At 43.1% G+C, this 12,104-nt stretch overlaps 1 non-coding gene and 1 pseudogene across 1 annotated transcript; both read left to right on the top strand.

Moving 5' to 3' along the window:
- Positions 1-272: 272 nt before the first annotated feature.
- Positions 273-5,006, top strand: LOC139228022 (guanylyl cyclase-activating protein 2-like; annotated as a pseudogene).
- Positions 2,346-2,543, top strand: LOC139228371 (U2 spliceosomal RNA). The gene has a single exon (XR_011587545.1). It is a non-coding gene; the product is annotated as a U2 spliceosomal RNA (small nuclear RNA).
- Positions 5,007-12,104: the final 7,098 nt, after the last annotated feature.

Below are 12,104 nucleotides of genomic sequence, written 5' to 3' on the forward strand. Positions count from 1 at the left end.
GAAAGAGCAGTGTTGAGGGGATCGAAGATACAAGGCCTGGTTTTGGAAAATCTTTGGGTGGGAAGGTTTCTCAAGGACAAAAAGCTCGGGGAAAGGCTATCGAACACAGCCTGACTTTAGGAGGCGAACCAGACTCCACTAAGTTGAGGGTTGATTGGGGATAAGTCGGGCTTCGCGAAGATTGCTCAGTCCCTCTAAGGTGGGAGTTCGCGCCCTGGAAGGCTGACCACTTGCTGCTGAGGTCTTTGACACAGTATCCCAGTTCCTTAGCTATGGGGCGGACGGAGAGTGGTGAGGATAAAGGGGAAATCGGTGTTGCTGAGCTGCAAGGCTGGTACAAGAAGTTTGTGATCGACTGTCCCAGCGGAACCCTTTTCTTTCACGAATTTAAGCGCTTTTTGGGGGAATTTTAGACAGCGAAGAAGCTACCGAGCACATAGAGAACTTGTTTCAGTCATTTGATAAAAATGGGGTGAGTGCGAGTATGCTCTTGTGTCTGGAGCCCTTCTACACAACTGCAATCAACTAGAAATAATGAATTATTTGATTAATGGCAAATGCATGATTTCAAACCTGCCCTGCGGCGAGACATTAAGCCGAAGTCATGTCCATCTGTTAAGGCGAGTGTTAAAGCTGTAATGTGAAGGCACGGAGACGATGGGCCGAATGGCCTCCTTCTGTGCCGTAAACTGCTATGATTCTATGATGTGGCGAAGGGTTTGAAAAGATGAGATCAATGAGCCCAGAGAGTTTCCTTCTAAAACCAATCTTGTGGTTGATATGATATCCCATTGCTTTCAGTTGGAAAGAAAGAAATACTTGTATTTATATAGCGCCTTTCACGACCACCGGACATCTCAAAGCGCTTTGCAGCCAATGAAGTACTTTTGGAGTGTAGTCACTTGTTGTAATGTGCGAAAGGCGGCAGCCAATTTGAGCACATCAAGCTCCCACAAACAGCAATGTGATAATGACCAGATCATCTGTTTTGGGGGGATTGGGGTGGGTTTGGGAAGGGGTCAGGTGGAAAGAAGGAATATCGCGAAGACGCTTTTAATCGTGAAAATGACAACACTGCCCTGTTGTGGCTGTTGGTTCTCATCTGGGAATCTGAAGGTGAACTATTAAGTGCTGTTCTAATAGATTCTGGGTGCACTGCTCACTTCACCCTGAATTTGACACAACAAAAAATTTATGTGTGGTTTTCTATGTGAGGTGAGCGGATATTAGGATTAGAAAAGTCAAAAATCAGAACCGAAGAAATCTACAAAAAGGGAATGCCAATTTAAAGGCTAAATACTGGAAGACTGAAATATAAACAGAAAATGCTGGAAATACTCAGCAGGTCAGGCAGCATCTGTGGAGAGAGAAAAACAGAGGTAATGTTTCAGGAGAGAGCCAAAGATTACGCTCTGAAATTGTTGAACTCGATGTTGAGTCCATAAGGCTGAAATAAATCTATCTAATTTGCATTTGAATGAAATAATGCTAACTGCTTCCAGCACCTCTATGGGAGTCTGTTCCGTAGATTGACCATTCACTCACCGAAATATTGTTTCAGCCGATTAGTTTTGAATTCACCCCTCTTCAAGTACAGCCCGCGTCCTTTAGTTCTACTGTTTGGACAGGGTAAAATAGTGGTCTCACCCCTTTCCATTTCTGTAACCTCCCCCTCCCAATTTTCCATTCTTCTGACTCAGACCTGTTGTACATCCCTCTCTCTTTCTCCCACTATTGGCAGTCGTGCCTTGAGCCACCTAGACCCCATGCTCTGGAATTCCCTCCCTAAACCCCTTTATCTTTCCATAACTCTCCTTTAAGATACTCTTTAAAATCCATTTCTTTGACCAAGCTTTTGGTCACCACTTCTAAGCTCTCCTTTAGTTCAGCATCTGTTCTCTTTATGTCTCTGTTAAGCATCTTGGGATGATTTTCTATGTCAAGGTGCTATATCAATGCAAGCTTTTGTTGTAACACACACACCAAATCATTTTATCAATGCCATTAATACCAAGTAGATATCGACAACCACAGTCTACTAGCATTCATTGGCACCCTTCAATAACCAAAGGGTATCGGTAAGCTGTATTAGTAGAAAATAGTTACTAATGATGAAGGTTACATTTTATGTAGTTAGCTGGAATTGCTGTAGTGGTATTGAGCAGGAGATGTTTGATTCAATTTTCCCATTGTTATCTCTAATCTCAGAGTAGTCGGAAGAAACGAGACTCGTGTCCCGTGGTGTTGCCCACAGTGAGTAGCAGGTACATTAGATACAGCCGTGTAGTTGATGTCCAACTGGAACTGTCGCTGGTGCTACTGTTTACACAGTTGTGTTGCATCTGATGGCTCGGCCTTTTGGCTAAGATCATGCGTAACTGACCTGACAGGGGAGTAACCATGACCCCAAAGTGGTTCTCCCTGGATCAGGAAGGTGGTTCTCCTAAGCTTTTTGGAAATAGGAGGTGTGTGGGGGGCTTGACCCATCCACCTCCATGGCACGAACCTGGTATTGCAGTACTTCCAGGAACGGTGCAGTGGCTCCAGGCCTTTTGGCTAAGAGCATTGGCGCAGAGTGATCCTTGATGTGTGCAAGGTGACCTCTGGCGTTTGTGATTTGACAAAGAATTGGAAAGATTGGCTACGAATTAAAAAAAAAAAATCTGATGGCATCATGCTATTATATTCGTGCATAATGCTGCCTGGCTGCTTCACAATCTCCAAAACACTAGCCTACCATCAATGAGGAACAGTATAAAAGGATATAAATAATAAAGTTACAACTGTATAAATATTTATGAAGTGAAAGTTTAAAAGTTAAATGCTAAAGATGACCAAATTAATAAATATTGACAGTTTTGAAATCAATAATTATTGGAGATAACATATAAAACATTGTGAATTGAAAAGTTTTAAATTTAGATAGAAGACCATAGGAATTCTAAGCAGGAGTCGGCTATACGGCCCCTTGACACTGCTCTGCCATTTAATAAGATCATGGCTGATCTTACATAGAAACATAGAAAATAGGTGCAGGAGTAGGCCATTCGGCCCTTCGAGCCTGCACCACCATTCAATAAGATCATGGCTGATCATTCCCTCAGTACCCCTTTCCTGCTTTCTCTCCATACCCCTTGATCCCTTTAGCTGTAAGGGCCATATCTAACTCCCTCTTGAATATATCCAATGAACTAGCATCAACGACTCTCTGTGATAGGGAATTCCACAGGTTAACAATTCTCTGAGTGAAGAAGTTTCTCCTCATTTCAGTCCTGAATGGCTTACCTCTTATCCTTAGACTGTGTCCTCTGGTTCTGGACTTCCCCAACATCGGGAACATTCTTCCTGCATCTAACCCACCTATCCAGTCCAGTCAGAGTTTTATATGTTTCTATGAGATCCCCTCTCATTCTTCAAAACTCCAGTGAATACAGGCCCAGTTGATCCAGTCTCTCCTCATATGTCAGTCCTGCCCTCCCGGGAATCAGTCTAGTGAACCTTCGCTGCACTCCCTCAATAGCAAGAATGTCCTTCCTCAGATTAGGTGACCAAAACTGAACACAATATTCCAGGTGAGGCCTCACCAAGGCCCTATACAACTGCAAAAGACCTCCCTGCTTCTATATTCAAATCCCCTAGCTATAAAGGCCAACATTTTCCTTCTTCACCGCCTGCTGTACCTACATGCCAACTTTCAATGACTGATGTACCATGACACCCAGGTCTCATTGCACCTCCCCTTTTCCTAATCTGCCGCCATTCAGATAATATTCTGCCTTCATGTTTTTGCCCCCAAAGTAGATAACCTCACATTTATCCACATTATACTGCATCTGCCAAGCATTTGCCCACTCACCTAACCTGTCCAAGTCACCCTGCAGCCTCTTAGCGTCCTCCTCACAGCTCACACTGCCACCCAGCTTAGTGTCATCTGAAAACTTGGAGATATTACACTCAATTCCTTCATCTAAATCATTAATGTATATTGTAAATAGCTGGGGTCCCAGCACTGAGCCCTGCGGTACCCCACTAGTCACTGCCTGCCATTCTGAAAAGGACCCGTTTATCCCGAATCTCTGTTTCCTGTCTGCCAACCAATTCTCTATCCACATCAACTCCACTATCCCGCCCAATCCCCATATTCTCTGATTCCTTTAGAGTCCAAAAATCTGTCAATCTCAGCCTTAAATATACTCATACTAAATATGAGCATCCTCTTCCCTCTGGGGTAAAGAATTTCAAAGATTCACAATAATTCGACAGGCTGTAATATATTCCCAGCACAGTAAATTCCTGCTGTCTGACACTCTGTAATATATTCCCAGTACAGTGAGAATTATCTGGAACACTGATATCGTAAAAATGTTATACAATGAAGAATATAAATATGGATGGACAGTGCCTCGAAACCGCAGGAATGGGTGAAGAGGAGGATAGTCGAAGGAGGTAGGAAGTGGATTCTATTTTACATTTTGGAGCGGGGAGGAGGTTGTCTCTCCTAAAAATCCTAACAATGAGAAAAAAAATAATTTAAAATTAGAGTAAATAAAATAAAATGTAAACTGACTTACCTTAAGAAAACTAAGATGACAGGTCTAAAAAAATCCAGAAACCTGTGAGCTGAAGCTTCTGGAGTATAATCTAGTGGTAGAAGTGTGCAGTTGCAGTGTGACTGCATGACAGATAACTGAACAGGGAAATCCCATCAAGGTGCCAACTCGAGGTATGAAAGAATAGTGATGCCTAAATAAGGAGTGTGCTAAATACATAGAAAAATTAAAATATTATAGCTAGATAAGTGTGACAATCCCATAACCCATAAAGCCATGTAAGTGTGTTTTGAGTTAATTTTTATAGCGTGATTGGTGTTTTTCCTTTTTGCAGGTCACCTATCCTTGGATGAATTTATTGACGGGGCGCAGAGAGACAAGTGGCGGATGAAGATGCTGCAGATGAATCCAGGCACCTGGATTCACGACCAGAGACGCAAAAGTGCTTTATTTTAAACATGCAACAAAATCTTCCGAATGTAACAAACTTGCAAATAATTAGATGCAGGGAATATGTAACATTACTTCCTCATACCTAATGCACTTCTAATAATTAAAAAGAATGTATCATGACCATTTCTCGGTAAAACATTTTTGACCCAGAGGAGGGTGAAGCCTGGAAATATTAATTAGTTTAATTCTCTGAACTCTTTCACTGTGTTTGAGCATCTTTCATGTACGTGGTCTTTTTTGAAGTATTTGGTCTCCTGAATATGTCATATACATACTCAGTCATTAGAATTTGTTCCAGTTATTGCAAGTTTACTCCTACTAAACTAATTGGCTGTTTTTATTTGATTTAATTTCTGTTTTCAAACTCTTCACCCTGAAAAATACTGAACCAGAACCAGTTAACAGGAAATAGGCTTCTAGTCAATTATCTATTTTACTTTTCAAGAGTTTATTTTACATTTGAAATCCAAGATAGGTCAAATTAACTTGTATTCGATGAATCAATGTGAATGGTGAAACAATTAACTGAATATTCTTGTTCAACCTTCCTGAGAGACTGCAGTAATTGTATCTGTGGTCCCGCAGGATTCACTTGGATGGAGTTGTTACGGTTTCGTGAATAAATATGCACTTTTGTTTATAGAATAAATAAATTACACTTTGCAATAACAAATGAACTTTATTTTTATTAGTATATTAGAATCTGTGATTTATGGGCTGGAAATTCATCATATTACCACCCACTTACCCTCCCAAAAATGCAAATTTGATTTTAAAAAAATCAATTACTGACCATGGCCCTAAAAACGTAAATTTGGTCACTAAGATCCATTTACTGCCCGCCCTAAATACCGTCCTGAAAAGTAAGGTTTTACCTGATCTTAGCCGATCTTAAGTGGACAGTACGGATGTCATTTTGAAAATGGGAGTATTTGATGAAAGGCTGCTGAAAGCTTAATAGTAGGATTTATAGAGAATTGGAAGCGATTTTTTACAATTTCAGTACCAATTTCAGCCCAGTCCAAGTACATCCCTCCCCCAGCCAAAGTGCCTTATCCCAGTCCAAGTGCATGCCTCCTCCAGCCAAAGTCCCTCCTTATACCTGTGCAAATGCATGACCTTACCCCACCACCCCCCAACATAGATGGGGCATTGTGTATGGATTGTTCACAGGTTTATTGAGTATGAAGTGAATACTGACAGCGTTGTGACTTCTGGATTTCATCCACTCCAATGTAAGAACGTGATCCGTCTTCCCCGAGTTCCCTCTTTCCCTTCCGATCACCACCCCCTCCCCCCCCACCCCGCGCCCCCACCCATGTCTCTCCACTCCCAGTCTCTCTCTCTCTTACCCCCCTAGTCTCTATCTTCCCCACCCCCACCCCCAGGCTTACTCTCTCTCTCCCCCAGTCTTTCTCTCCCTCCCACCCCCCTCTTGGCCCCCCCCCCCCCCCCCCCCCGACGGCTGGTTTTCAGTCCCCTCGCCGGCCGCATGTGCAGAATGCGGCCTCCTAACTTTGCTGAGTCTAATGACCATTCGGCCCATCATGTCTGTGCTGGTCGAAAAAGTGTTACCCAGTGTAATCTCACCGTCCAGCTCTAGGGGCTAGATTTTCCGCTCCTGGCCATCTCTGTTTTCGCCCGGAGGGGCGGTGAGCTCTTCCGGGTGGGCAGCCAGCTTCCAGCGCCCCGCTGGGACTTTTGCGGCCAGTTTCGACGTGGCGCGGAGCTTTACCGCCGGAAGAGGCGAGCCGGTGTGCAATGCCCCTGGTTGCGACACCAGCTCGATTTTTGGCTCTCGCCCGACCCGTAGCGCTCTGTAGAGAGCCGTGCTGGGACCGCCTGTGAAAGCGGGCGGTCCGACCCCTAGCGGCTGCAGTCAGGTAAGTAATGTCCACCTCAGGTAAGTGGGATTGACTTTTATTTCATTTTTTTTGCGATTTATTTTGTGGTGGCTTTAGTTATTTATTAGGAATGTTTTTGGTGTTTTTTTTCAGGTTTTTCTTTCTGCCCAAGCCTCTCTCAGAGCGCTCCTGGGCTGGCTGTTTAGCTCAGGATTTCCACATGCTCATCCAGCCTAGCGTCCTAAGAGAGGTGCGCAATGCATCCCCTTAGCGTTCTGCTCCACACTCAGGGCCCAGCTGCCCAATATTGCTGACTGAGGCGCAAACTTTTTCCAGGCGCTATCAGGACTGCCCCACTGTCATTAACGCCCCGAAATCTGAAAATCCAACCCTTGGTCCGTAGCCCTGTAGGTTACGGCTCTTTAAGTGCATATCCAAGTACCTTTTAAATGTGATGAGGGTTTCTGCCTCTCCCACCCTTTCAGGCAGTGAGTTCCAGATTCCCACCATCCTCTGGGTAAAGAAATGTTTCCTCATCTCCCCTCTAATCCTTCTACCAACCACTTTAAATCTATGACCCCTAGTTATTGACACCTCTGCTAAGGGGAATAGGTCCTTCCTATCCACTCTATCCAGGCCCCTCATTATTTTTATTCACCTCAATTAAATCTCCCCTCAGTCTCTTCTGTTCTAAGGAAAACAACCCCAGCCTATCTTTCCTCATCACTAAAGTTTTCCAGTCCTGACAACATCTTCGTAAATCTCCTCTGCACCCTTTGTAGTGCAATCACATCCTTCCTGTCATGTGGTGACCACAACTGCACGCAGTACTCGATCCATGGCCTAACTAGTGTTGTATACATTTCTAGTATAAATTCCCTACTCTTGTATTCTAGGCCCTGCCTAATAAAGGAAAGCATTCTGTATACCTTTTTAACTACCTTCTCGACCTGTCCTGCTACCTTTAAGGATCTGTGGACCTATACTCCAAGGTCTCTCTATTCCTCCACACCTCTCAGTATCCTCCCATTTATTGTGTATTCCCTTTCCTTGTTGCCCCTCCCCAAATGCATTACCTCACACTTTTCCAGATTCAATTCCATTTGCCACTTTTCTGCCCACCTGACCAGTTCATCGATATCTTCCTGCAGTCTGGAGCTTTCCTCCTCAATGTCAACCACACGGCCAATTTTTATATTATCTGCAAATTTCTTTATCATGCCCCCTATGTATAAGTCGAAATCATTAATATATTCTACAATCCGCTATCCTTTGTGTGAAAAAGTGCTTCTGGATTTCACTCCTAAATGGCCTAGCTATAAAATTAAGATTATGCACCCTCGTTCTGGATTGTACCACCAGAGGAAATAGTTTCTCTGTATCTACCCTATCAAATCCTTTTATCATCCGGAACACTTCGAATCTTCTGAACTCAAGGGAATACAGGCCACGGTTATGCAACTGATCCTCATAATTTACCCTTTATGCCCTGGTACCATTCTGGTGAATCAGCACTGTATGCCTTCCAAGGCCAATATGTTTTTCTTGAGGTTCGATGCCCAAAGCTGAACGCAATACTCCAGGTGGGGTCTGGTCAAAGCTCTGTACAACTGTAGCATCACTTCACACTTTTGAATTCCCCTCGAGATAAAAACCACATTCCATTCGTTTTTTAAATTACATTTTGTACCGGTGCACGTACATGGACGCCCAAATCCCTTTGCTTCTCCACCGCTCCGAGTCAGTCACCATTAATAAAATATTCTGATTTGTCTTTCTCTGATCCAAAGTGGATGACATCACACTTCCCCACATTAAATTCCATTCACCACAGTTTTGCCCACTCACTCTATGGGCCTGACTTTCCCTAAGGGCCCTCAACGCCCGATTGCCCGCTGAGAAGAACCACTAACATTTGGCAAAAAAAGCTGGTGAGAATTTTCATTTTAAAGGTAAAAGTAGAACTAATTGCCAGGCGAGAAAATGGGCATTGCACACTCATTCTCGGCAGTTTTCTCGGCGGCTAAGTGGAAAGTTAGACAAATGGGCGGTCGTTACCGGAATGGACGGTAAGTGGTAAAATTTAGTCCGAGACTGCGGTTGGGCCTATGAAGTGGGGGAAGACTTTTTTTTTAAACTTTCATTCAAAATAAACACATACAAACCATTTGCAAGATAGTGTTAACCCTAATCGCCATGTTAAAATTAAAAAAAAATAATTAAAGAACCTTTAACTTACCTTTCTTTGCAGGGTCCCCCCTTACCGCCCTGTTTAAGCAGCTTTTACAGGGCGGGTCTCTCGGTGATCTGGACGTCGAGGGTTGAGGCCAAACTTACGCCCTGGCGGTTGTTCTTGGCGTTGCACGTGGGCGGTTTGGTCCCGGCGGGCGACTTCAGGTGTGAGCGATACCAAGGAAAAAACTTGTCGAAGCTCTTGCCAGGCGGAAAACCAGCTGTACTGCCAAGAAAGTCGCCGACAATGAAACTGAAAGTCTGGCCCCAAGTCCCTTTGTAACTTACTGTGCCTCCCAACTTAGTGTCATCTTCAAACCTGGATATACAGCTCTCTGTTATTTCATCCAAATCATTGATAAATACGGTGAAAAGCTGAGGCTCCAGAACAGATTCCTGGGGAACACCACTTGTCACCTCCACCAATCAGAAAAAATCCTTTTATCCCTACTCTCTGTCTCCCACTTCCCAACCAATATCACAGACAGGTTAGTGTCACTGATATATGATGTGGACAAATGTGAGTGATACATTTTGGGAGGAAAAATAAGGAAAGGACATATATACCAGATGGTAAGTATTTAAATAGAGTAGAGCAGCAGAGCGAGTTCGGGATCCAGATACATAAATTTAAAAGTGGAAGGGAAATTTGATCATTTGGGGATCATAAGTTTTATAATGCGGTATAGTGTACAGAAGCAAAGAGGTAATGCTAGACTTATACAACTCATTGATTAGGTCGCAGTTAGAATATTGTGCCCAGTTAGGATGCTCTACTCTAAGAAACATGTTAAGACCATGCAGCAGAGATTCACGAAGACAATAGCAGGGATGAGTTGCTTTAATTATGAGAGATTATAGAATCATAGAATCATACAACACAGAAGGATGCCATTCAGCCCTCTGCGTCTATGCTGACTCTTTAAAAGAGCAATTCGATTAGTCTCACTCGCCTGCTCTTTCCTCATAGCCCTGCAATTTTTTTCTTTTTAATTATATATCCAATCCAAGCATATAAAAAAATTATAGATGTTTTAAAACTTCGTCTGTTGTTGGGATGTAGGCAATACTGGCAAGACAGTATTTATTGCCCTCCCTAGTTGCCCTGAAGGCGTAAGAGCCAACCACGTAGTATGGGACTGGAGTCACAAGTAGGTTAGAGCAGGTGGGGCTGGCAGATTCCCTTACCTGAAGGGCGTTTGTGAACCAGTTGGGTTTTTCTAACAATCCAGCAGCATTCATGCTCATTTTTGTGGAACCAGACCAGGGTAGTCTCCTTATTTAAGGAGGCTTTGGAGGCAGTTCAGAGAAGGTTCACGAGGTTATGGAATGAAGAGGTTATTTTATGAGGAACAGTTGAGCAGGTTGGGCCTATAATCATTGGAGTTTAGAAGAATGGGAGGTGATCGTATTGAAACATATAAGAATCTGAGGGGGCTTGACAGGGTCGAGGCTGAGGGAATGTTTCCCCTCGTGGGGGAATCTAGAACTAGAGGGCATAGTTTCACAATAAGGGGTCGCCCATTGAAGGCAGAGAAGAGGAGGAATTTCTTCTCTCAGAGGGTCGTGAATCTTTGGAATTCTCTACCCCAGAGAGCTGTGGAAGCTGACTCATTGAATATATTCAAGGCTGATTCTTGAACCCCAGGGGAGTCAAGGGTTATGGGGAACTGGCAAGAAAGTGGAGTTGAGGTGACGATCAGATCAGCTCGAGGGGCCGTATGGCCTACTCCTACTCCTATTTCTTATGTTCTTATGTTAACACAAATGACTGGATTTTTATTCAATTCTATTTCACAACTTGCTATGGTGGGATTTAAACTCATAGCTTCTGGGTTGCTAGTCGATAAGGCTATCATAAGATGGAGCTTATTTATTGGAATAAAGAAGGTTAAGAGCGTTTTGATTAAAAAGAATGTTTAGAATTATGAATGATTTTGAGAAGATAATTCAGGGGAATCTATTTGGTGGTGAGTCAATAACTAGAGAGCATAAATTTCAGATCCTCATCAATATAAAGGATGAGGTTAAAAAAATCCACAGCGGGATGTTAGGATGTAAAATCTCCTGCCAGAAACATGGTGGAAGCAGACGCCATAATAACTTTAAAAGGAAAATGGATATTTAAAAAATAAAACAATTAAAGGCTATGGGAGATGAATGTTTAAGATAAAAATGTATTTTTTTGAAATTAAAAAAAATGTTTTAATAGTATTGAAAATAAACTTACCTTCATAGACAGGGTTTTTAATATAAAAGTAAGTAGTAATATTTAATTTTTCTATTGTTTTAAAACTCTTACACTGGTAAAAGTAGGCCATATGCCTGCTTTTACCAGGGGTAAGAGTTTGACGGCTACTCGCTGGGCAAGAGTTGGCCAAATAGCCCAAATCTCCACCAACGATTGTCCTTCATCCGGGGATATGTGTGATTTTGACAGATCGCAAAAGCCGGTTCTCAGCCCATGTGGTTCGTGCACCGAGAATCGGCATTTGTGAGACCTCTTCAGGTGTGTGCCCACATCGTACGCACCCAGAGAGGCCGCAATTTTCAATGATTAGAATTGTTTTTGTGGCTTCTAACTTTGTTGGGGGGAAACTCAGTTTATGTGGAGTGACTTGATAAGACATCAGGGGATGTAGTGCCCCACGATCTTTACTGAGCCATCCCGATATAGTATTTTAAGAATAAAAATCTCAGAAGCAGCAGTTTAATTGATTGAAATGTGGTCAATCTGTGGGGTAGGAGCAGCAGCCATTCAAACCCATCAATGGTTAAATCTCCTAAACGCTATCCAGTCACCCCACCTTCCCCCGCATCCCGATGGAAACGAAGGTGCGTAAATGTCAGTTGAAGGCAGGATCAGGTTGATTCTGATTCATGGTAAAGTGACCTGCTGACACTCACTAACAAGACATGCAAATTAATACTGGCCACTTGGGTAAGGTACTGCAAGCACCTGGTGTCCATGGAGCTGTACCGCAGAAAAAAGTAAAATACCTTCAGGAAAGAAAGAAAAGAATAA

Source organism: Pristiophorus japonicus, chromosome 17 (genome assembly GCF_044704955.1).
Source record: "Pristiophorus japonicus isolate sPriJap1 chromosome 17, sPriJap1.hap1, whole genome shotgun sequence".
NCBI classification, from domain to species: domain Eukaryota; kingdom Metazoa; phylum Chordata; class Chondrichthyes; family Pristiophoridae; genus Pristiophorus; species Pristiophorus japonicus.